Below are 24,137 nucleotides of genomic sequence, written 5' to 3'. Positions count from 1 at the left end.
CCCGGTGTCTTGTTGCTGTCGTGATCTTGCCAGACCTTAGTATAAGTTCAGGTCTATGTTAGAGGGCAAGATCCCGACAGCATTGTGTCTACATGGGAACACGTGTGTTTCACATTATGTCTGTGTAACACGTGTTCCCAGTGTTTTGTGGCTGTCATAGTCTTGCCTGACCCTGGTTATTATCCAGGTGGTATGTTAGAGGGCAAGACTATGGCAGCATGGTGTTTATGTGGGAATACGTGTTGTTTCACATCATGTATGTGTAACACGTGTTCCCAGTGTCTTGTCACTTTTACCCTACTCCCTTATGTACTCGTGTCTTAAGTGATTAATTATGTTCACCTGTTCCCCATTGATGTGCTGTCTATTTAATGCCCTCATGTTCTCTGTGTGGTGTGCGTGCGTTGTTGTATTTCAGTGTCTATGTACTCAGTTATCTGTTTCTGTGTTCCATCACAGTGTTGTTATTTCATATTCTGTTTTACCCCCACGTGGGTTTGTTTTGTTCTGTTTTATTAAATCATAGTTATATTTTCATACATCTTTTGCATTTGGGTTCTTCCTTTCATTTCCACAATCCGGTTTATACCGATCGTGACACTAACAGCAGCAATCGGGGAGATAATTCGGACTCCGTTACTAACAAAAGAAGCAAGCCCGTGGATTTGGGTACTAAGGACTCTGGGCCATCACATCCTTGTTTACCTGAATACCCAAAAACATTTTTGTCAGAATACAACAAGACCTATACATTAATTGACTACAGCAAAGAGGCAGATGTGGTATTCTGCTTCCCATGTAGATTGTTTCAGTGCAGTTTCAGTGCTGCATATAAAGATCCTGCTTTTATTACAAATGGAGTACATGACTGGAAGAACATATTAGCAAAATTACAGAAACGCGCAAATGCAGAACCACAATGTCAGTGTACTGAGCAGTAGCACTGCTTTGAACAAACCAAAGCTACTAGTTCCATCACTGCACAGCTAAGGGAATCTCACAGGATCATGGTGCAGAGCAATAGGGAATATGCAGCATACATTGTTGACATTTTGCTTTATTGAGGAAAACAAGGACTTGCACTGAGAGGGCATGATGAGAGAGAAACGTCATCAAATCGTGGGAACATTTTAGAGCTGTGTAACTGGTATGCCAGACATGACAGGGCTTTCTGTGCCCGATTAAATTCCCTGTTCTAATGAGCCCTGACACACAAATCTCAGGAAATCTCAGGAAGGCATGCGTTCTGTGTTTGACTTGTGGTATTTTACGATGTTCTTAGTGAGATCTATGTTGCACACAAGGCACTCCAAAAGTAAGACACAACACTTGCTCAGGCCACAGATGTCATGGAATTGACCATTTAAGGTCTTGAGAGTATGAGGAACAGTGATGCATTATGGTAGGATGCATTATGGATGGAGATTTAAGCGTTCTGTAATTCACTTGACATTTCAGTTAAAAAAGTCAAAAGCAAGCACATGCATAAGCGATCTGTGAAAAGAACTGTTGCACTGGATTCCTGTATTGTGACAAGTTCCATTGGTCAAAGAGAAAACCAAAACAATACACAAAGCTCGAAATATAAATGGGCTCAGCAGCTTTACTTTCCGGTTTTGGATACTATTTTGTGTGAGTGTCACTCCTGGTTTTCCACCCGTATCATGGAAATAGCAAGGAGTGATGATGCAGTTCTAAAATGCGGCGCAGTGTCTTTTGAATGAATATGCTACTACCCTATCTGAACTCACCACACACGTCTTCCCGACTTTGTAAAGGAAGTGCTGTTGTCTGGAATTTATCCAAACTTCGAGAAACGTTTCAAGTTGGTGCTGACTTTACCTGTGGGAACCGCAACATGCGAGAGAGCATTTTCAGCAATGCGACATGTAAGGAACTGGATGTGTTCAACAATGGGCCAGGAGAGACTTTCTTTCTGGAGTCGGCTGCATATTAAGAGCAACATAACAACAGCATTAAACATCGAAGACATCATTAACACATATGAGGTCCAAACGCAGGATTTTGCTTCATTATGGCAATGGCTATTTATTATAATTGGCTGCCATGCCAAATCACCCAAACATCATGCTTTCTTTTAAAATTAACATTAGTTTCTGAACGTTTAGCTGTTATTTTTTAATAAATGTACGAGGAGCGTTTATGCTTGGAGGTGTAGGTTGTTGTTGATACATGGCAGGTGGCACCTAGTACTTAATTTTCATTTCGCTTCAGTACAACATCTGGGACTGCTCTGTAGAGTTTCGTTTTCTCCTGCAAAATCTGCAGGTCCAATCAGCGAACAGAGGGGGTAGCTAAGAACGATGACGTTGAGGTTGTGCGTCAGTTTGAGTTGTAGTTCAGCAATGGCAGCGGAGAAAGACGTGAGAAAAGCGATTCGGTCCGTTGTTGCAAAACTGCCGAATATACGTTAAAGCCGAAGCAAGAACCAGGTTTGCTAAGTTTTGTTGGTATGATTATTCGGACTTGTTATTTCCGGCCGGTTTCGGCGCATGATATACGTCACGACCACATGTTAGCGATCGCCTATGGCAGATCCTGAGTGACTCTAGGCAGATCCAATAGTTTTAAACTTCAACAGAGGACCCTCCTTAATGGAAGTAACGCTTGGCGTGGATGCGTGGACAGACTCTCTGTACAAATGAAATGACTGTACGAGACTCTGGTTTGGCCCAGGCTAGGTGGCACCTTGTTGAAACGTAAATCCTTCCTGCATCCTCAAATTCAGATGTTTATCTTCACCATTGACAGTATTTTTTACTAGTCCTCCGAATGATGAAACAAAGGTTTACACATTATACAAAGTTTCTGTGACTTTACACACAGCTCTTGATATAAGGTACACAGTTTCTGATTGGCTGTGAGTTGCTAAGAACTGAGCCATAACGTACTAATCCTGCTTTATTTTACACTGTATGTGTTCAAAACACCAATGTGGGGTTAAACCTTCAAAAGCAGCACTAACACTGCTATAGAGCATTTTCTCATAACCCTGGGTAAAATGCATGGATAACCTTGCTTCTAAATTAATGTGTAAAGCAGGGTTTAGAACAAAAGTTAATTGCAGTGTGGTACAGGCGTATCAATCCAAAGAAGCCAACAAAACAAAGAAAATGTATAATGTATATTGCCCGATCTTAGTGACAATAGATAACCAAATGAGAGCATATAGATGACTTGGGACTTGACCCAAAACTTTAGCACTAAAAATTCATGGACGATGAGCTTAATGAACAGCTTTTCTGCTTATTAACGCCAGTAGTCCTTTTGATGCCTTGGGACATTACCTGTGCTGTATAACAAGCCTAACATCACTGCCAATGTACTAGCAGAGGGGTGAAAGTAAAAAGCCTTAGCAGCTGGTAATGAACAGATACAACAGCTCAGCATGTCACACACATTGGGAAAAAGCTGTAAAGAAGCTGACGACAAAGACGGCTGTCTACAAACACACAACAGATACAAAGGCAAACCAACCTAGAAAAAACACAAATGCAAAGATAACCCCAACATCAATGTTATAGACGATGATGAATACACATACAGAACACTTTAACTCCATCACTGTCTGTGGAAAATGCATGCATAGCATCCATGTGAAACCACCCAGAGATGAAGCATATCGTCGCTGTCCGATGAAAACCACGTATGTCCATTTTGCTGATTTTGAGATTTTTCGACGGATTGAATGTCCAGGTTCATTTCCGTATCCAGTATGCGTCACATACCTAAATGGCCAATGAAAAGTTGTGAAATCATGTCATCTGATTTTCACGTATATCCATTTGGTGTCAACGCTGTCAATCACGCCGCGTATCTCCCGCCTGTGAAGCGTCTCGCCGGTCTCGTAAAGTTTCATTGAAGCGCAGCACTGGATATAGCCGAATAAACAGATGAATGTGAGACAATATCTTTCCTTCATCGAGGTAAACGTTCCCCCTGACACCAGACGTACCTCTAGGAGTGACTAAATTACGGTAGGACTGTGCAAACAAAGTATCTGTCTAGCATAGTGTTATTTACACTGGGGACATCCCACCGCTTTTTGAAGGCGTTTGGTTAAAATGTTCTGAAAAATCAAGCGATGCTACTGGTTTTGTGGTCCAGTGAGTCCATATGTTGCGTTGTATGCTTATGGTGTGTTTTCTTGTACATATGTAATCAAATTCATTGTAATCATTTATTAAACGCGCTGCTGTTTTCTACGGTATGGTGCTTTTGCATTGTTCGGTTGAGCTGGTGTTGCAGGGACTGTTACATGTGTGCAGTCGACATTGTTGGGGGTTTTATGTCGAGAATTTTCTTGTTGTTGACTAGCCTACGCTATGTCCATTTTTGATGCGCCGTTATTCAATATTTTTCCGGTCATGCAATAATGTTTTTTATCTGATCTTTTGTCCCCACCACTTTTCAACACAAACTGACATCCCTGCTAGCATTACCATGTCAGTGTTGTAACGTGTTCCCTGTGTCCCTGTGTTTTGTGATACTTGTGTTTTGATTTATACTCATGTCTCTGTGTACCTGTGTTTACTTGTGTGCATGTATACCTTTGTTCCTAGTGTAGCTCCCTGTGTTAATTAGTGTCTCCGCCCCCTTGTTTGTAACCATGGATATTCATTGTGATCATGCTTCTCTCCTTGTGTGTTGTCCTAGTTACTGATTGTTTCTGCTCTGTCATTGGTCTTGGTCATTCATATATACCCTGCTCGTTCATTCTGTGTTTGTGGTTTGTTGTATGATGTCGCTGTCCCTTGTGTGTTTCTAGCTCTTGTTTTTTGGCCTTGTTTACTTTTATATGTCTGGAATAAACTGCATTTGATCCGCATCTCGCCTCATCCTGTCTTACCTGGTCTTACCCGTGACAGAACAAACCACCATTAAGGATCCAGCAGCAATTTCTCGCTCCCCTGTGTGTTTTCCCCTCGTGCTTCCAAGGTTTCCCTGTGTTTGGTCCGACCCCGCTCACAAGATGACTTCCACCGTGTCTGAGCCGGTGCACAAGTCACCAGGTTATCCGGTTCATCCCGTGAAAGCCCGGGTCGGCCGCTTAATCTCTAGTGTTTTGGATTACCCGTTGATCACTGTCCGAGCGACCAGAATCCCTGGACCGCTCGTTTCCCCGAGTGAATCCCTGAGTGAGTCCTCAAGTGTATCTTCGAGTGCGTCCTCGAGTGAATCCCTGAGTGAATCCCAGAGTGAGTCTTTTCCGAGTGAATCTCTGAGTGAATCTTTCCCGAGTGAATCATCGGCCAGCAGGTTGGTGACATCACATGAGACTGCTACAGAACTCTTGAAACTGTTTGTGCCCATTGATTCACTGAAGGCCTCGGAGCTCCCCGAACTTTATAATTTGTGTGAATCTTCCATGTTAGCACTGGCAATGTGCTATGCTTTTTCAGTGTGTGGCTCACCAGTTCGACAGCAGATCAACCAGACTCGTGAGCACGAGTCCCCCGAACACCCTCAAATTGCTATAAGATTCAAACCTGAACCATTTGAGTCTACTGAACCCACTGAATCATCTGAATCTCCTGAGTCCTCCGAGCCTAGTGAATCTCCTGAGTCCTCCGAGCCTAGTGAATCTCCTGAGTCCTCCGAGCCAAGTGAATCTCCTGAGTCCTCCGAGCCAAGTGAATCTCCTGAGTCATCTGAGCCGAGTGAGTCATCTGAGCCGAGTGAGTCATCTGAGCCGAGTGAGTCATCTGATTCCCCTGAGCCGAGTGAGTCATCTGATTCCCCTGAGCCGAGTGAGTCATCTGATTCCCCTGAGCCGAGTGAGTCTTCTGATTCCCCTGAGCCGAGTGAGTCTTCTGATTCCCCTGAGCCGAGTGAGTCTTCTGATTCCCCTGAGCCGAGTGAGTCTTCTGATTCCCCTGAGCCGAGTGAGTCTTCTGATTCCCCTGAGCCGAGTGAGTCTTCTGATTCCCCTGAGCCGAGTGAGTCTTCTGATTCCCCTGAGCCGAGTGAGTCATCTGAGCCGAGTGAGTCATCTGAGCCGAGTGAGTCATCTGAGCCGAGTGAGTCATCTGAGCCGAGTGAGTCATCTGAGCCGAGTGAGTCATCTGAGCCGAGTGAGTCATCTGAGCCGAGTGAGTCATCTGAGCCCCATTGGTCAGCTAGTGTGGTCACCGCGATGCCCCAGAGACTCTTTGTCGTCACCAAGACTATGGTCAGTGCTGAACTCTCTGCATGTCCTAAGATGACTGTCCCCAAGCTCTTTGCCCTCACTGTCTGGTCTGAGATGTCTATATTCGAACTTACTGCCCTGTCTAATTAGGCCCAGAGGGCCTCTCTCTGTTCTCCTGTACCCAGGTTCCTGATACAACCACCACCACCCTGGTATTCAGTCCTCCTTTGGCCTCAGGCTCCGCCCTGGGTTCCTGCTCTGCCGGCTCCGCCCTGGGTTCCTGCTCTGCCGGCTCCGCCCTGGGATCTTGCTCTGCCGGCTCCGCCCTGGGATCTTGCTCCGCCCGCGGCTCCGCCCTGGGATCTTGCTCCGCCCGCGGCTCCGCCCTGGGATCTTGCTCCGCCCGCGGCTCCGCCCTGGGATCTTGCTCCGCCCGCGGCTCCATCCTGGTCCCAGTCTCGCCCTGGCTGCCTGCTCCGCCCGCGGCTCCTCCTTGGTCCCTATCTCCGCCCGCGGCTCAGCCTTGGTCCCTGTCTCCGCCCGCGGCTCAGCCTTGGTCCCTGTCTTCGCCCGCGGCTCCGCCTTGGTCCCTGTCTCCGCCCGCGGCTCCGCCGTGGTCCCTGTCTCCGCCCGCGGCTCCGCCGTGGTCCCTGCCTCCGCCCGCGGCTCCGCCGTGGTCCCTGCCTCCGCCCGCGGCTCCGCCGTGGTCCCTGCCTCCCTGGCCCTTGGACTTTCATGGCCTTGGCCCACCATCCCTCCCCCGGGTCCACCTCCATACCACCGCCCACCTGGACTTATGTACTTTGGGGGGTTTTCTTTCTGGTGGGCGTCTGGAAGCCGCCCTTTAGAGGGGGGGCTATGTAACGTGTTCCCTGTGTCCCTGTGTTTTGTGATACTTGTGTTTTGATTTATACTCATGTCTCTGTGTACCTGTGTTTACTTGTGTGCATGTATACCTTTGTTCCTAGTGTAGCTCCCTGTGTTAATTAGTGTCTCCGCCCCCTTGTTTGTAACCATGGATATTCATTGTGATCATGCTTCTCCCCTTGTGTGTTGTCCTAGTTACTGATTGTTTCTGCTCTGTCATTGGTCTTGGTCATTCATATATACCCTGCTCGTTCATTCTGTGTTTGTGGTTTGTTGTATAATGTCGCTGTCCCTTGTGTGTTTCTAGCTCTTGTTTTTTGGCCTTGTTTACTTTTATATGTCTGGAATAAACTGCATTTGATCCGCATCTCGCCTCATCCTGTCTTACCTGGTCTTACCCGTGACAAGTGTATTGATTCCTTGGCCCCTTATAGCTTGCAAGAGACATTTAATACACTTATAATTAATAGTTAAATTCGCTTAGTTTATTTAATAAGACGTAGGCTATTTAATAAACTGAGCGTATTCATCTGTCAATATGAAACGGGACTTGGGCATTCTAGTTAATGATCGGAAGAACGCGTGTCGACCACAGTTACTGTAAAATATGCATGTATGTCCATTTAAACTCAATTTTGGTCAAATGTGGATTATATCATGACACTGGCAAGAATAGGGTTACATATAAAGATGCCGTACCAAGTATGACAACGCTACATTTAACTGCTTTTGATATACTGTGTTTTTTTCACTTCCTGAAAAGTAACTGTTTTGGACATACGTGAGTTTCATCGGGCAGCGACAATATACTCTGAACCACCTTACATGCAAAGACATGGACACATGCTTTGTTTGAAAATAGATACCGGGGTATCAAGAAACACATTGTGCATATTCAAGCAGATGTATGTTGCATCACCACAGAGCATGAAAAATCTAAAGTCAGCATCCAATGTAAAACAGGCATCATGCATTGGTGATGTGATACCAAATACTTTGGTAAATTATCAACATATGCCATGCCAATACAAAGAGTCCAGATGGACAAATGTAATATTCTGTGTTGTTGATATACCTGAAAGCTGTAGACAGATTAGAGACAAGTGAGCTCCTCACTTGTCTTTAAATGTAAATGTAGATGCGAAAGGCGGAAAGAAAAAACATTGGACACAAGAAAAGACAAACGTAGGATAAACCACAACACACTAAAGCATTAACAAACTAAAGAGAAATACCCAGGCCATTTCAATAAAATAGGAAGTTTTAACAGCACAGCAAAGTTGATCCTGAAGCATGGTGAAAATCCATTTCATGTAATTTTGTATCCACATCAAAGACAAACTTTAAAGTGAACTGAACAAACTTGTCAAACAAGAAGAGCACAAAGAATGGTGTTGGAGACCTGTCTTCAGCACAAAGACGGATCACTTTGAATCTGTGTAGACCCGCAGAAGGTAAATACAAATCTAAAGAGATGACCTAACAAAATTCCAAATCTGGAGAAATTAAATCCAAAAATGTTCAGCAAGCTAGATGCAAAAGCTGGATACTTGTCAATACATCTATGAAGAGTCACAAATCCTACTTACTTTTAGCATACTGCTGGAGACAATTAACATTTGACCTCAGTCTACTACAGGACCTTTTCCAAGCAAAAACTGACCAAATTCTGCATGGTATAATCACAAGCATAGCAGATGACGTTACAGTTTGTGGAACTGAAGAGGAAGATCATGACAGGAATCTGAAAAGCCTAATAGAAAAAGCGATTAATTGATGTATAAGCCATACAGTTGCACAAAACATGCAAATGTACATGTCTCTATTTGGATGACTAAAATCATTACAGACAATGGACCACAGCACACAGGGCATCCATTTAGGAAATTCGTAACTAAAGTAAAACACACCACAAGGTCACCACACAACCCAAAAGCAATAGATTTATTGAAAGACATATGAGATAAATTAAACCCGTCATCAGAAAAGCAATGCAACACAAAGGCAACATACAGTACAAGCGGCCCTGTTGCAGGTGCGAGTGATGTTCCATCGACAGTGACTTGCCATCCCCCTGCAAAATTTCTCTTTGACTGACCAATCACCACCCTCCTACCAAATCAGGTTAATTTAGGTAAACTAGAACACAGACAACTCTTGGAAAACAGTACAGTGATGATGACAACACACCATGATCAATAGTGGTACAAACTTCATCATGTCCTGGAACTTGTGTGAGAGTAGACAACGAGAGAAAAACATGTCACCCATGGACTGTTCTGGAAAGACCAAATGGAAACAGACGTATCCAAGAGACATCTCTGTGAAATTTATGTACCACACCTACACACACACACACACACACACACACACACACACACACACACACACACACAGAGAGAGAGAGAGAGAGAAACTCCGAGTTAAAGTACAATTTGCTGAAACACCTGAAAGAAAAGTGGTTTTACACTTCAAGTTTCGAGTTTATTTATTCTTAGAGCACATTTAAAAACAGCGCACAGGCTTCACACTGCACACGCAGATTCACACTGTAGCGAATGGAGGGGTTATGGAATAATGTTGTTTAAAACAACCAATCATCATTTTGAAAAATGATGAGTCATTCATTAATACAGGTAACTACAATTATTAATTTTATATTTTCTTCACCACCCTGTTTAAGGGAACTGAGTTGTTTTAATCACAACTCCAAATCAGGGAATTAATTTAGCAGAATCAATAATAACAATTAATTGATTAATTCGTCCAGCGAATATATCCATAATTGTAAATTAATTCTAAGAAACGTTGAGCGTGAGGTAGCAATGATCCGAGTTAAAGTGACTATGAATTCAATCAGAATTTAAAGGCATCCATGGATGAATATACATATATATGTATTGACTACTGGGGTTATTAGAGCTTGTCGTTGACTGGCAACAGAGAAGATGCGAAGGGAGAAGAGAGAACCGAAAAGAGAGAGAGGAGGGAAGGGTTGTGGATATTTATCATTTGAGAAGGGCGTGCCCATCCAACTTTGAATCGACCAATCAGAGCTGAGCATGGGAGAGTTGCCCAACATACATCACACATGCATAAATGTATTTACAGACAAGACCTAAAAGAGTTTTTCATTTGGTCTCATCAAAGACATTCCTTAAGTCTCTTCAGGACCATTCACACCTTATCAGCTCCCTGTTGAGCTTCAAATGGGGCCATAAATGTCTACCCGAGATGCTTTCGGGGGAGTTTTGAACCTACTCGGAACAGAGGTTGATATCAAGAGACCTTAGGAGATTAAGAGGGAAATTTAGTTATGATATCATAATGCAAGCTTGAATCAGATCCAAAAGTCATGGCACCCCAGCCAGACGTTACAACACAGTATGCGGCAGCTGCGAGTGTCTAGTTCATTATCAATAGAAGACGTGCAAAACGGGGGTGGTTACACGCCGCGGACACACACTGTAAAAAATTTGCTGTAATTATGCAGCTGGTTGCCAGTAACTTACTGTCGAATAAAAAGACTGAAAATGTTTCATGTTCATTAAACTTTGAACAAACTTTTGCCAGTAAATAACATAAATGTAAAATCTACAGTAAGTTACTGGCAGCTAGTTGCCAGTAATGCCCAGTAATACCGTAATGGTAACACTTTATAATAACTGCACACTATGAAGCATTAGTAAAGCATTAGTTAAGCATTACTAAATAGTCAATTCATAATTTATTAAACATTAATAGACATTAGTAAATAGTTTGTCAATGCTTTATTCTTGATTTATAAGCATATATATAATGTGTTTAATGATTGTCTTTTCATGCTTTATTAATGATCAATTCATCATTTCTAAAATAAGTATTACATTATTTACAGACCACTTATTAACATGTTGTCAGTGGTTCATAAGATCATTTAGGAAGTGTAAATAAATGATTAATAAACTATTTAAACATTCATTTATACATCTTATTATTTAGACGTATAGTAATAAGTTAGTCAGTGTGTTAATAAATACTTCATTAACACATATTCCTATTGTAATTCATGATTCATTCAGGTAGTTATAAAACATTTAGAAGTGGTCAGTTAACTATTTTTGTGAGCTCATCTAAAGTGAGAACTATTTATGCTTTGTAAAGCTTTTATAAAGGAGATTTAAAGTCTAAGTTATCTTTTAAAAAGGAAACAAACACAACACAGAGTAATACAGAACATAAAACATATTTATTTCAAGATGCAAAAATTAAACTCTACAACTGTACACTTCATATCAAAGGAAAAATAAACCTCTGCTATATCATAAAAAAATAAAATAAATAAACAACATCAAAGAAAGTGAATATATAATTTTTTTTAAGTTGTATAATGGACTGAAACATGTCCACAATCTGCACTGCTTTTCTGGAATGTTTGAAATGTTCTGTAATGCCAAGGTCCTCTCTGGAGTATATGAAGTAAAGTAAAGAAAAGTATTAAAGTTCTAATCCAAGAGAACTTTGATATGCCTTCCCTCTGTTACGACGCATTTTTTTTACATTTCAGTACACCAACGGAAATAGAAAAGACGCAAATATGTCACGTGGCACGCAAAGAGCCAATGAGCTTTTGATATCAATGCCATAAAGCAATGTGTCGTAAGGCTTCTTGAGGCGCGATATTTGAAATCAAATTTATATTAGCATATGACGAACGCGCAAGGGCTGAATTTGGATCTGTTCCTGGGAATCGTATGAATTTTAAAGATGTGGATTACAGAATAAAAGTAACATCTTTTGTGAATTTATGTTGTATTTTGGTGTAATTGTTGCTTAGTAGTAATAATAATGTATTGCATAGAAGACACGTATTGCATAGAGAAAACGCGTTTTGTTTGTCATGGCAAACTAAATGTAACCGGGGCATAATATGCTCTATTCATACCTACCCGCCACTAGGGGGCACTCGTGTTTACGTGATGCATAGTAGAGTGCACACAGAGGAAGAGTGTATTACATGTGTGTATTGTGCTTGTTCATAGCTGTCTGTAGCTGAGCACATGAGCAGTTGTGTGTAAGATTAAAAGCAAACATCAGCCTTTCTTAAGGAAAGGAGGAAAGTCCTGCTTGTGTTTTGCTTACCATCTTGTGCATCACGTATTTGCTGTCTGTCTGCAAGATATTTCCACGTGGATATACACATATCTAATGTGGTGGAGATTGAGCGTGAGTGTTTATTTAAAGAGTTTAATTTAAGTTGCATGTTCTGTTATAATAATTGGGAATTTGTGGAAAATAACAATCCATTTTCTCTTTGACTGAATTATATTAGAGGGGAGAACAGAATGTGTCAGCCATTAAACACATTATATATGCGCTTATAAATCAAGAATAAAGCATTGATAAACTATTTACTAACGTCTATTAATGTTTAATAAATTATGAATTGACTATTTAGTAATGCTTAACTAATGCTTTACTAATGCTTCATAGTGTGCAGTTATTATAAAGTGTACAAAACGCTTTCACTACACAAGAAAAGCTGTAGCCATGCAGCGATTACGCCGCATACCATGTGAAACGCCAATAAGAAAAAGAAGAATTTAAAACTTATGTTAAATAGAGGGAATGCTGTGATACATCAGAAGTAAAATATCTGGTGTAGCTTTGTGAACAATGAATGCTTAATTAATACAGTGTATATGTTTAATGTGTGTTTACTGTACCAGAGACGTTAAAACAATATTTAAAATAAACTGCAATAGTAAATGTTTATATTTATTATTTGATTTTAATGTTGGTAAAATAAGTTTGCCGTTTTTATTTATTTATACTTTGTTTTAGATTTGTAGATGTGATATAAGCTATTTATAATGAAATATGTTTTAGCTGTAATAATCTTAGCTCTGTGAAATATACATCATGTATCTGGATTTGTATTCTGTTGTAACTGACAGTCATAAAAGCAGAGAAATATATTTTTATTGTTGTTGTTCTCTCTGTTTTTAACTTCAGATTCAGTTTATCGTCTTCGAATGTGTCTGATCTTCTGTCCAAATCTCATCATGTTCTTTGCGTTTATCTTCTGGGGTGTTTCTGAAGGTCAGTGTTTATCATCATTATATCACTCGATATATTCATTACACGTCTCTGTAAATATTCAAAATCTCTCCTGTTTCTTATTTTAGTTAAACAAAAAATTTTCTTATTTTGAGAAGCAGTTATTGAATGATTCATATGTCATTATTACTCTGTGTTTGTGTTTCAGGATCTGTGAATGAGACGATCTGCTGCTGTGCTCTTTATTTTCTCAGACCTCTTACTTTACTCTGGGCGGCTCAATATATAGATGATTTTCAAGGTATGAAGTTTGTTAGTGAGTCAACGAAGATCAACAAATGATTTGAAATATATTTTGACTCGATCTGTTCTCAGTCACAATGTGTTTCATATAATATATGTGTGAGATCTGCCAAAAAAAATGTTAAAACTATTATAAATGAAACAATGACAACATTTCTGTTTTACAGACAAAATTAAAGAACTGATTAAGACGTACAGTTATGTTGCAGAATATTTTGTTTTGACAGCTGTTGTTTATTCAGGTAACAAATTCAACACATTCATTAAACATTATCATGAATACAGGAACACTTTATAATAAGGTTGTATTTTTTTATAAGGTTGTATTTGTTAACATCAGTAAAATGCATTAACTATCATGAATTAACAATAAACAATATAGTTTTTCATCATTTATTAATCTTTGTTAATGTTAGGTAATGCCAATATAATTGTTCATGTTAGTTCATGGTGCATTCATTAATGTTAACATATACAACTTTTGATTTTAATAATGTATTATTTAGTAAATAATGGAATTAACATGAACTAAGAAGAATAACGTCTCGGTTACGGATGTAACCCTCGTTCCCTGAAGGAGGGAACGGAGACGTCACGTCGTGACCGACGAATTGGGAACTCGCTTAGAGAGACCAATCTGCTTCGAATACTACTAAAACGCCAATGAACTTGGCATTGAGATATTTGCATAATGCTGGCGCCGCCCCGCCAGGTGCGTATATAAGGAGCACGTGCAAATAGGGAAATCAGCTTCTGTTCGCTGAGAAAGCCGGAAAGGTGACCGGCCGTAACAGCAGGTGGCAGCACCTGTGGCGACGGGACGTGACGTCTCAATTCCCTCCTTCATGGAACGAGGGTTACATCCGTAACCGAGACGTTCCCTTTCAGTCGGTCACTACGATGTCACGTCGTGACCGACGAATTGGGAATCCCTACCAAAACGCCACTAGGGGCTGACCTGCGGAAGCCACCGCCCCTCTTAAGGGCTAATGGTGGGTGAAAGTCAACCGTAGTTGAGGTAAAATGACAGCCGTGGCTGTGTCAGCAAAGCAGTGCTCTGCTAAGGGAAACGTGGGCTGGTAGGATTAACCCCACGGAATAATACTCACAAAGGAACCCGATGGGACACAATGTGGGGCCCTGGCCAAACACGTAGGTTCGTAAGAATACAGCTAGTGAAAGGCTGACAGCCAATGCTCCGCAACAAAGGCTGGCAAGGCAGTGGAGGAAGAGCAATTCAAACCATTACGCATTTTTGCTCTGATGGCCTTCCATACTGAAACTCAATTTGGAGCCTCAGTCGGAGGCTGCAAGCCGACTTGCGAGTCTGCTCTCCGTGCCCTCCCTGGAGAGGAAAGGACACGAGAGGATACAGGCTCGATACGAACACTGTAAAATCTAATGAACGTATTAGGTGTCGCCCAACCAGCAGTTCTACAGATGTCTGTTAGCGAGGAACCACGAGCAAGAGCCCAAGATGAAGCAACACTCCGTGTGGAGTGCGCTTTCAAATTAAAGGGGCAAGGAATACCCTGAAGATTATAAGCCAGGGCGATAGTATCAACTATCCAATGAGACATCCTCTGCTTAGTGACAGCTTTCCCTTTCTGCTGGCCACCATAACAAACAAAGAGCTGGTCTGAGGTCCTGAGGCTTTGCGTGCGGTCCATGTAGAATCGCAGTGCGTGTACGGGGCACAACAAAGCCTCGGTTGGGTTTGCCTGCTCCAAAGGCAACGCTTGCAAGCTCACCACCTGATCTCTGAAGGGAGTGGTGGGAACTTTGGGCACGTAGCCTGGTCTGGGGCTCAATGTCACGCTCGAGACAGCAGGACCAAACTGAAGGCACGAATCGTCAACAGAGAATGCATGTAAATCCCCTACTCTTTTCACTGAGGCCAATGCCAGCAGGGTCAGAGCTTTCATTGATAAAAGCTTCAGACTCGCAGACTGCAAAGGCTCGAATGGCGGACCTTGGAGTGCTTTCAGCACCATGGACAAGTCCCAGGGAGGAATAGAAGGAGGGCGCGAGGGGTTTAGCCTACGAGCGCCTCTCAGGAATCTAATAACCAAATCATGCTGGCCAACTGATCTGCCGTTAATAAGTGAGTGATGAGCATATATAGCGGCGATATCAACTTTAATAGTGGAGGGTGACAGCCTACCGTCTAACCTATGTTGAAGATATAAAAGCACGATGTTAATAGGGCATTCTCTGGGGTCCTCGCGTTGCGAAGAGCACCAAGTGACGAAAAGGTTCCATTTAAACGCGTAAGCCCGTCTCATAGACGGAGCTCGTGCCGCGTCGATTGTGTTAGATACCGCCTGGGGTAAATCACTTAAACCTTGTGCGCGCTCAACATCCAGACGTGGAGATTCCATAGGTCGGGGCGCGGGTGCCATAATGTGTCCCCTCCTTGAGAAAGAAGGTCCTTCCTCAGGGGAATCCGCCAGGGAGGGGCTGTCGCGAGGAGCTTTAGTTCCGGAAACCAATTCCTGGTCGTCCAATATGGGGCGATCATTAAAGGGCTCTCCTCGTCCTGCCTGACTTTGCACAGGGTCTGTGCTATTAGGCTCACTGGGGGGAACGCGTATTTGCGCATGCCCCGCGGCCAGCTGTGTGCCAACGCATCCACGCCGAGGCTGCCCTCGGTTAGTGAATAAAATAGGCGACAGTGGGTATCGTCCGGCGACGCAAATAGGTCTATCTGCGCACAACCGAACTTCCTCCAAATCAGCTGGACCGTCTGGGGGTGGAGTCTCCATTCGCCGGGGCGCGCAGCTCGGGAAAGCGCGTCTGCCGCTGTGTTGAGCGAGCCCGGGATGTACATGGCACAAAGGGACCTCAGATGCTTCTGACTCCAAAGGAGGAGATGACGAGCGAGATGCGACAGGTGACGGGAGCGCAAACCGCCTTGACGGTTGATATACGCTACAGTCGCAGTGTTGTCTGAGCGTATTAGTACATCCTTCCCTCGCAGCTCCGTAGCGAAGCGTACGAGTCCCAGATATACTGCCCATAACTCGCGGCAATTGATATGCCAATGCAACTGGGGTGCTGTCCACACCCCCGAAGCCGTGAGCTCGTCGTACGTGGCTCCCCAGCCCGTGTCGGAGGCATCTGTATGGACAACAGCATGCCGGGAGACCTGTCTCATGGACACGCCGGTCCTGAGAAACGCGGGGTCTGACCACGGTGGGAATGTTAGGCGACACGCAGGTGTAATGGTTACACGATGGATGCCGGCGCGCCACGCTCTCCTCGGGACTCGATCGTGAAGCCAACGCTGAAGCGGTCTCATATGGAGCAGTCCGAGTGGTGTCACGGCCGCTGCTGCTGCCATACGCCCCAGGAGTCTCTGAAATTGTTTCAGAGGGACCGCATTCTTCCCTCGGAATGAACCGAGGAAAGTCAGAATTGATTGGACGCGCTCTTCTGTCAAACGCGCCAATAAATCGATCGAGTCCAGTTCCATACCGAGAAAAGAGATCCTCTGCGTGGGGCAGAGTTTGCTCTTTTCCCAGTTGACCCGAAGACCCAAACGGGCGAGATGCCGAAGCGTTAGATCTCTGTGCTCGCACAGCGTCCGCCGAGAATCCGCTCTTATAAGCCAATCGTCGAGGTAAGCCAATATGCGAACACCGCTCTCTCTGAGGGGCTTTAACGCTGCCTCCACTACTTTTGTGAACACACGGGGAGAGAGAGACAGCCCGAACGGTAAAACTTTGTACTGATATGCCCGTCCCTCGAACGCAAACCGTAGAAACGGTCTGTGACGAGGGAGAATGGACACATGAAAGTACGCGTCTTTCAGGTTTATTGCTGCAAACCAATCTTGGGGGCGTATCAAACTGAATATTTGCTTCGGTGTAATCATCCTGAAAGACCTCTTCTGAAGAGATTTGTTCAGGACGCGCAAATCCAAAATTGGTCGTAACCCGCCGCTTTTCTTGGGTACTATGAAATACGGGCTGTAAAAACCCGATCTCATCTCGGTAAGAGGGACCGGCTGAATCGCATCCTTCGCCAATAGGACTGCGACCTCTGCACGCAGTACATGTGCATCGGACGCTTTCACCGTGGTGAAACGTACGCCCGAGAATTTGGGTGTGTGCCGGTTGAATTGAATTTCATAACCGAGGCGGATCGTGCGTAAAACCCAACGAGACGGGCTGGGAAGCTGAAGCCAAGCCCCCAGAGACCGTACGAGAGGAATTAACGGCACTACCGGTGTACCCGCGGTGGGGCAGCGAAGCGAGACAGGTGGGACTGCCGGTGCGTCTGCTGTGACAGCATAAGCATCTACAGTATGTGTGTGTGTGACACTGACCTGAGGCCGCTGAGGGAGACGGTCGTCTGGTCTCCTCAGCGGAGGACGCAGACTCCGAAGGGGTTGCTGGTGGTCCGGTCTCCGCAGTGGAGAACTCGAACTCCTCAGAACACCCACTGGCGATAGAGGAGAGGGAGGAAGAGCATCTGACTGCCCGCTCACATCTCTCTCGATCCTCTGGAGACCTGGAGAAGGAATAGGAATGCACTCTTTTTGTGGTTTTGTGGGTGCCGGCTGAGAAGCCGGCGGAACAGAAACAAAACGAAACCAAAGATTTTCCACCCGGCCCTCTACCGGTGGAAGGAGCGGTGCCATCACCGTCTCCCGCTGAGTGATCCCATCCAAATCCAGGTCGCCCGTCTCAGGGCCGCTTCGATTTCCGTTTACCACGGGAAGCGGGTGGGGCGGGCGGGGCGGGCTGCCGACGGCTGTTCCCCCTCCGTGGCCTGGAAGATGTTCTAGCGGGGGGGGCGGAGGCAGCCGGCGCTGGAGGGCGAGATGCAGGTCGCTTGCGCCGGGGCATGATCTGAGCGATCGCCTCCGTCTGCTTCTGGGCGACGGAGAACTGCTGGGCGAAAGACTCCACCGACTCACCGAAAAGACCAGCCTGGGACACGGGAGCGTCTAAGAACTTGTTCTTCTCCGCGTCCGACATGTCCGCCAGACATAGCCATAAGTGGCGTTCCTGGACCACCATCGTGGACATGGCACGACCAATCGCCTGCGCTGTGACCTTAGTAGCGCGGAGAGCCAGATCCGTAGCGGCCCGGAGCTCCGAAAGGACAGGCGAGTCGTGTCCTCCCTCGTGCAGATCCCTCAAGGCCTTAGCTTGATGAACCTGCAGCAACCCGTTAAACCGGAGGACTGTCTGCAAGCACGGGAGGGGAGGGTTGGGCGGTCCTTCCAGGAGGGAGTGGTGGCCGGACACAACTGCATCGTGACCGCACGCTCCACGGGGGGATCCCCGAATAACCCTTAGCAGCTCCATCGGTGAGGGGGAGGGCTGAAACGGCCGTAATCTCGTAGAAAATGGCGACTTCCAGGTTCTAGTCAGCTCCTCGTGCACCTCGGGGAAGAATGGCACCGGCGGAGAGGGTTGTGAAACCCGGGCAGCTCCAAAGAACCAATCATCCAGGCGGGACGGTTCGGGCTGAGGGGGGTGAACCCACTCTAACCCTACGGTCTCCGCCGCTCGAGCAAGCACGGCCACCATCTCTGGATCGAACTCCGGCGTCACGACCCGACAGATTCTACAGACATCGCAGAACACGACGCTGAAGTCTCCATCGGCACATCAACCGGCTGTGGATGAGGAGGCTGAGAGCCGGAGGACGAATCCCCCGACCGGCTCAGCACAGTGATGCAGAGATCATCCTTCGAGAGCCTCACGGCCGCTCCGTGGCGGCGTTCGGAACTCGTCGGACGCGGGTTGCGTTTTTCCCGAAGGAAAGACAACCGTCTCCGCAAATCCACAAGGGACATGTTCTCGCAGTGAGAACACTTACCCCCAGCAAACGCCGCCTCCGCATGCTCGATGCCCAAGCATGAAAGACAACGCTCGTGACCGTCCTTCGGACTCATATACTTTCCGCATCCAAGATCGCACGGACGAAAAGCCATCCTGAAAAGGACGCTGATCTCCGGATATACGAGAGAGTGGCTGCCTTTAACAAGGCACAAAGCTCTCCGTATCACTCTTTTAGGGAAATTCACTCAGATGCTCAGTTGATGATGCGCACAGGGAAAGGCAACGCACACACTAAACTCAAAACAAAAAAGATGTAGAGCCTGTGGAATACTGCGAAGCGTCCGCTGTGGTACTGCCAGTCCAACCAACTTCCGCAATCGATCCCAACAGAGTAAAGTAGCTTCTCAGTAGCAGATACAGCCGGCTTTCGAAGCGATAAAAAGCTGATTTCCCTATTTGCACGTGCTCCTTATATACGCACCTGGCGGGGCGGCGCCAGCATTATGCAAATATCTCAATGCCAAGTTCATTGGCGTTTTAGTAGTATTCGAAGCAGATTGGTCTCTCTAAGCGAGTTCCCAATTCGTCGGTCACGACGTGACGTCGTAGTGACCGACTGAAAGGGAACTGCTTTAGATGTTGTTCATTGTTAGTTCATGGAAGCTAATGCATTAATAAAGGAATATTTGACGACAGGCGGTTGAATTATTCAAAAATAATGCACACCCAAGGTAATACGGCAGGATGTGAAGTGGAGTTACACCATGTGCATTATTTTTGAATAATTCAAAGGACCGGAGTCAATTCCGCTTATACCACGGTTACCACAGACATTGCTCTGGTGTTTATTTTAAGACATTTGACAGGTCAGGTGTGCGTTTTACAGAAAAATAATCAACACCTGTGGAACATTTCTCAGCCAATCAGAATATAAAGCATTCAACGGGCCCGTGGTATAACTAATGTTAAAAAATACAACCTTACTGTAATGTGTTACCAACACATTTGTACTATAATAGCTTTTATAAATTGTGGTGGTCAGAATTACAGTGTGATGATAATAAAGGATTGTTAAAACAATTAAGTTGTATTTTGTAATTCGATTGACTTTATTAATTTAAAGTCAGGGTTGCTTTTTCATTTAAAATGTTGATTTGATCTCTTCTTTCTTTAGCTCTTTTTACAAATACTTGGGAGAAACTTCTGAATTTTGCAGTATTTGAGAGAGTCTTGATCTTAGTCCTCTATGTATTTATGTTTGTATGCATTTTCAGTAAAAGCATTTACAGTAAGTATTTCTATAAATATCTTTCCGTGTGCCATCATATTTCAATTATACACTGAGTAAATGATATTAAATCATGTCAATATCAATATTTCTTTTAAAGTTTTAGTGACACAGATTGGAAACAAAAAAGGAAAAGTACTTGATATATTTGACATTATTTCTGATCTGACCTTTGAGATTCTGCCAACACTCCAATTCATCCTTCTGTTTTTTACATTTGCAGCCAAAGGAGGTGAGTTCACATTTATCACTGATCTGGATTCAGTTGTAATTGTAATTTAGAGTGAAATGTGTGAATCAATATTATCATAAAAACATTAAATGTTGTTTTGCTTTAATGTGGAGTAATAGCCTAAATAACTAGTGAATTCAAACAGGAGAACAGCAGAGGTCTTGCATGACTAATGCAGTAAAAGTTCAAATCAATTCATGTGACCTACAGGTCCAGAGGAATCACATTCCAGTAGAATTAATGTTTAATCCATTATAATTAATTAAATGAATGTTGTCAATAATAAAATCATGTTGTATATCAGGGATTTCTAAAGTGGGTGCTGCAAAATATCTGCTTATTTCAATATTTTAATAGCATTTATATTTAGGCATTTTATCAAAAACAACTTACAAAAGTGAGAAAAACAGCAAAGTGATTCATCATATAGAAACAATAATATGAGAAACTATATACACAGTTAGTTTGAGCTTACAAAGTTTCAATATTATTTTAAGACACAACCTGTTTAGAGAGAGAAAACAGATGTATAGTTTTTCATTTTGATGGTCACAAAAGAAGATATTTTGATAAATGATGGTAAGCACACAGTTGATTGAAACCACTGACTTCCATAGTAGGAAAACAAATATAATGAAAGTACATTATTGTGATAAATGATGAAGATATTTTGAATTAAATGATGGTAAGCACACAGATGATGGTACTTATTGAATTCCATCATATATTTTTTTTCCTATTATAGAAGTTAATGGTTACAATCAGCTGTGTGCTTACCATCATTTATCAAAATATCTTCAATTTATTGAAGTTCATATTAGTCATAAGCCTCCAGCAAAAGACAAAGATTTCTTGCAGGCCTTTGCACTGCACGCACCAGACTTTAGTCATCTGTAAAATTTTCCAGTAGTTGACCAAGTGTCCGTGCAGGGGCAGGATTACATCTCTAATGTACAGTGTCTACATGCATAAAAGGCTGTACTTTCTCTATTCATTTTTGATACTTCTGCAAAAGAGGTAGATACTCGATGTGACAGAGTGACCTGTCCCTATGCTCGTTGGTCCGTGCAGCACACACACACACACACACACACACACAGTCATCCCCTGCATACCTCATCCTCTCCGTTCCTGCTGAAGCGGCGGGTGCACACGCATGCCGATAGCACGCTGGTCTGGTCTTCACACACGCATACATAAAATACATACAAACTTTGTGTTTTTACTGCCAACAACTTGGTCACAAGGCAACAGTGTGTCCAGTTCGTAAGGCAAAATATAGAGATCTTGCCCCCCAGAGGACTTGGTTTTTGTAGTTTAGCAAACTCAGTGTTAAGAACAGTGTTTGACTTACTGCTATTGGGTCCAATCCATGGAGCCTAACAATCATAATTTTGGGCAAACTACAAAGGCTACGTTACAGTAAAAAACACAATTGCACTAAAGAAAAGGTGTTCCTTTAGTTACACAGACTTAAATTATATTACAAATAGGATAACTTACTTGAAAGAAATCCTTAGCTAATCATCTCTATCATTACCGGGTTCCAAAAATGAGACAATGGATCTCATTAACTAAGCATGCGTATGCACAAATTTGTTCGTAAAATGTGCATACGGAGGTTTTAACTTACAAATCATGATTCAACAAAAACTTTCGTACTAAAATTTCTTTTAAATGTATGCAAAAACGTAAGAACAACTTAGACCACATGTACGCAATAAACATGAACAAGGAAAAAATATATAAAATATATAACACAGATATATATTATAGGGTTCTTTTTCCTTGTTCATGATTATTGTGCACGTGTGGTCTAAGTTGTTCTTATGTTGTGGCAAACATTTAGAAGAAATTTTAGTATGAAAGATTTTGTTGAATCATGATTTGTAAGTTAAAACATCCGTACAAATTTGTGCGTACGGATGCTTAGTGAATGAGACCCAATGTTTGCATTACTTTTGAACTATGATCATGGCAGTGTGTCTACTTCACGGACAAATTCAGAAACTAGTACTTTTTAAGCAAGATCTGCAGAATAAATGTGCACAAAATGTACTTACAAAAAAAATTCAGAAGAACCTTTCTTGTGGAGGTCCATGATGACCCTTTTTGGGTAGTAAACACAGTTGATGCAGGTGTAATAATAAACATGGCTTCACATTGGTATTTTGCTTCGGCAGAATGTTTCTTCTGGGATTTATTGATGTCAAAATTCACTTTCATGTTTTAGACCTCTGATCAAATTTCAAGAAAGCCTACAGGCAGAGATTTATTTTTCATGAAATAGTGCACCATCCTCTCTATGCCATTATTACCAGGTGGGTAATGATAATCATTACAATTATTCACACCCTCAATAGGGTGTTGAGTTATCTGAACGGACTTAAAACTTTCTGTGTCTTCACCTTCTGGAAAATAGCATTTTGAGTTTGAGATAAAAGCCACTTAACAACTGCTTTGTGAATACAAGACTGTTTGTTTTATTACATGCACAGGCCCAGGTCTTATTACTTTTGGGGCGACAGTAGCTCAGTGGTTCATGTAGGTTGTCTACAAACCGGAAGGTTGGTGGTTCAATCCCCGGCTCCACCGGACCAAGTGTCGAGGTGTCCTTGAGCAAGACACCTAACCCCAGCTGCTCCCGACGAGCTGGATGGCGCCTTGCATGGCTGACACCGCCGTCGGTGTATGAATGTGTGCGTGAATGGGTGAATGTGAGGCAAAACTTGTAAAGCGCTTTGGATGGCCATAGGTCTGTTAAAAGCGCTATAAAAATGCAGTCCATTTACCATTTACCATATACAACAGTCACCTTTTCAAGCGTGAAAGACATCTTTGGGGTATATATTGATATATGATCTGGCCACAGTTGCCAGTGTTAACAGGGGTAGTGATGTTGTCTGTGTGAATAAGAAGTACAATCAAGTACAATCAAGTAAGTACAAGAGGGCGCACGTCACCTCTCTTTGTCAAGTTACGCTGGCTTCCTATAGCAGCTTGCATCAAATTCAAAGCTCTGCTCCTGGCCTATAAAACAACCACTGGGTCATCACTCCCTTACCTTTGCATGCTTATACGGCCTTATGTTCTCTCGATCCCTTGTGGTGCCATCTCAAAAAGGGAAAAAATCACTATCTTGCACCTTTTTGGATCTGTTCCACATATGGGGAATGATCTGATGGTCTCGACAAGATCTGATGACTTTTAAGTCTTTAAGAATTGCCTAAAAACCCATCTCTTCTGGCAACACCTCACTTACTAATACAGAGCTTAATATCTTTTATATTTTCCATCTTTATTAAAAAAATAAATAACCCTTGGCTATGTAAACTTTGTTTGACTTTATGAGACTTAATGAGTTCTAGTGCACTTATGTATTGCTGTTCTTGATTCTTTTTTTATACAAAATGACACATAATGTGTTAAATAGCATGACAGAGTCAGTGACGATGGCGC

The 24,137-nt window shown here is 43.4% G+C and overlaps 1 long non-coding RNA gene across 1 annotated transcript; it reads left to right on the top strand.

Annotated features, from left to right (window-relative positions):
- Window positions 1-13,009: 13,009 nt before the first annotated feature.
- LOC141362802 (uncharacterized) lies at window positions 13,010-20,446 on the top strand. Its single transcript, XR_012368384.1, has 4 exons — window positions 13,010-13,099; window positions 13,266-13,358; window positions 13,528-13,602; window positions 20,333-20,446. It is a non-coding gene; the product is annotated as an uncharacterized lncRNA (long non-coding RNA).
- The last annotated feature ends 3,691 nt before the right edge of the window (window positions 20,447-24,137 follow it).

This window comes from Misgurnus anguillicaudatus, unplaced genomic scaffold, assembly GCF_027580225.2.
Source record: "Misgurnus anguillicaudatus unplaced genomic scaffold, ASM2758022v2 HiC_scaffold_29, whole genome shotgun sequence".
Lineage (NCBI taxonomy): Eukaryota > Metazoa > Chordata > Actinopteri > Cypriniformes > Cobitidae > Misgurnus > Misgurnus anguillicaudatus.
The sequence above is the reverse complement of the archived record's forward strand: the minus strand, read 5'-3'. Positions and strand labels throughout refer to the sequence as shown.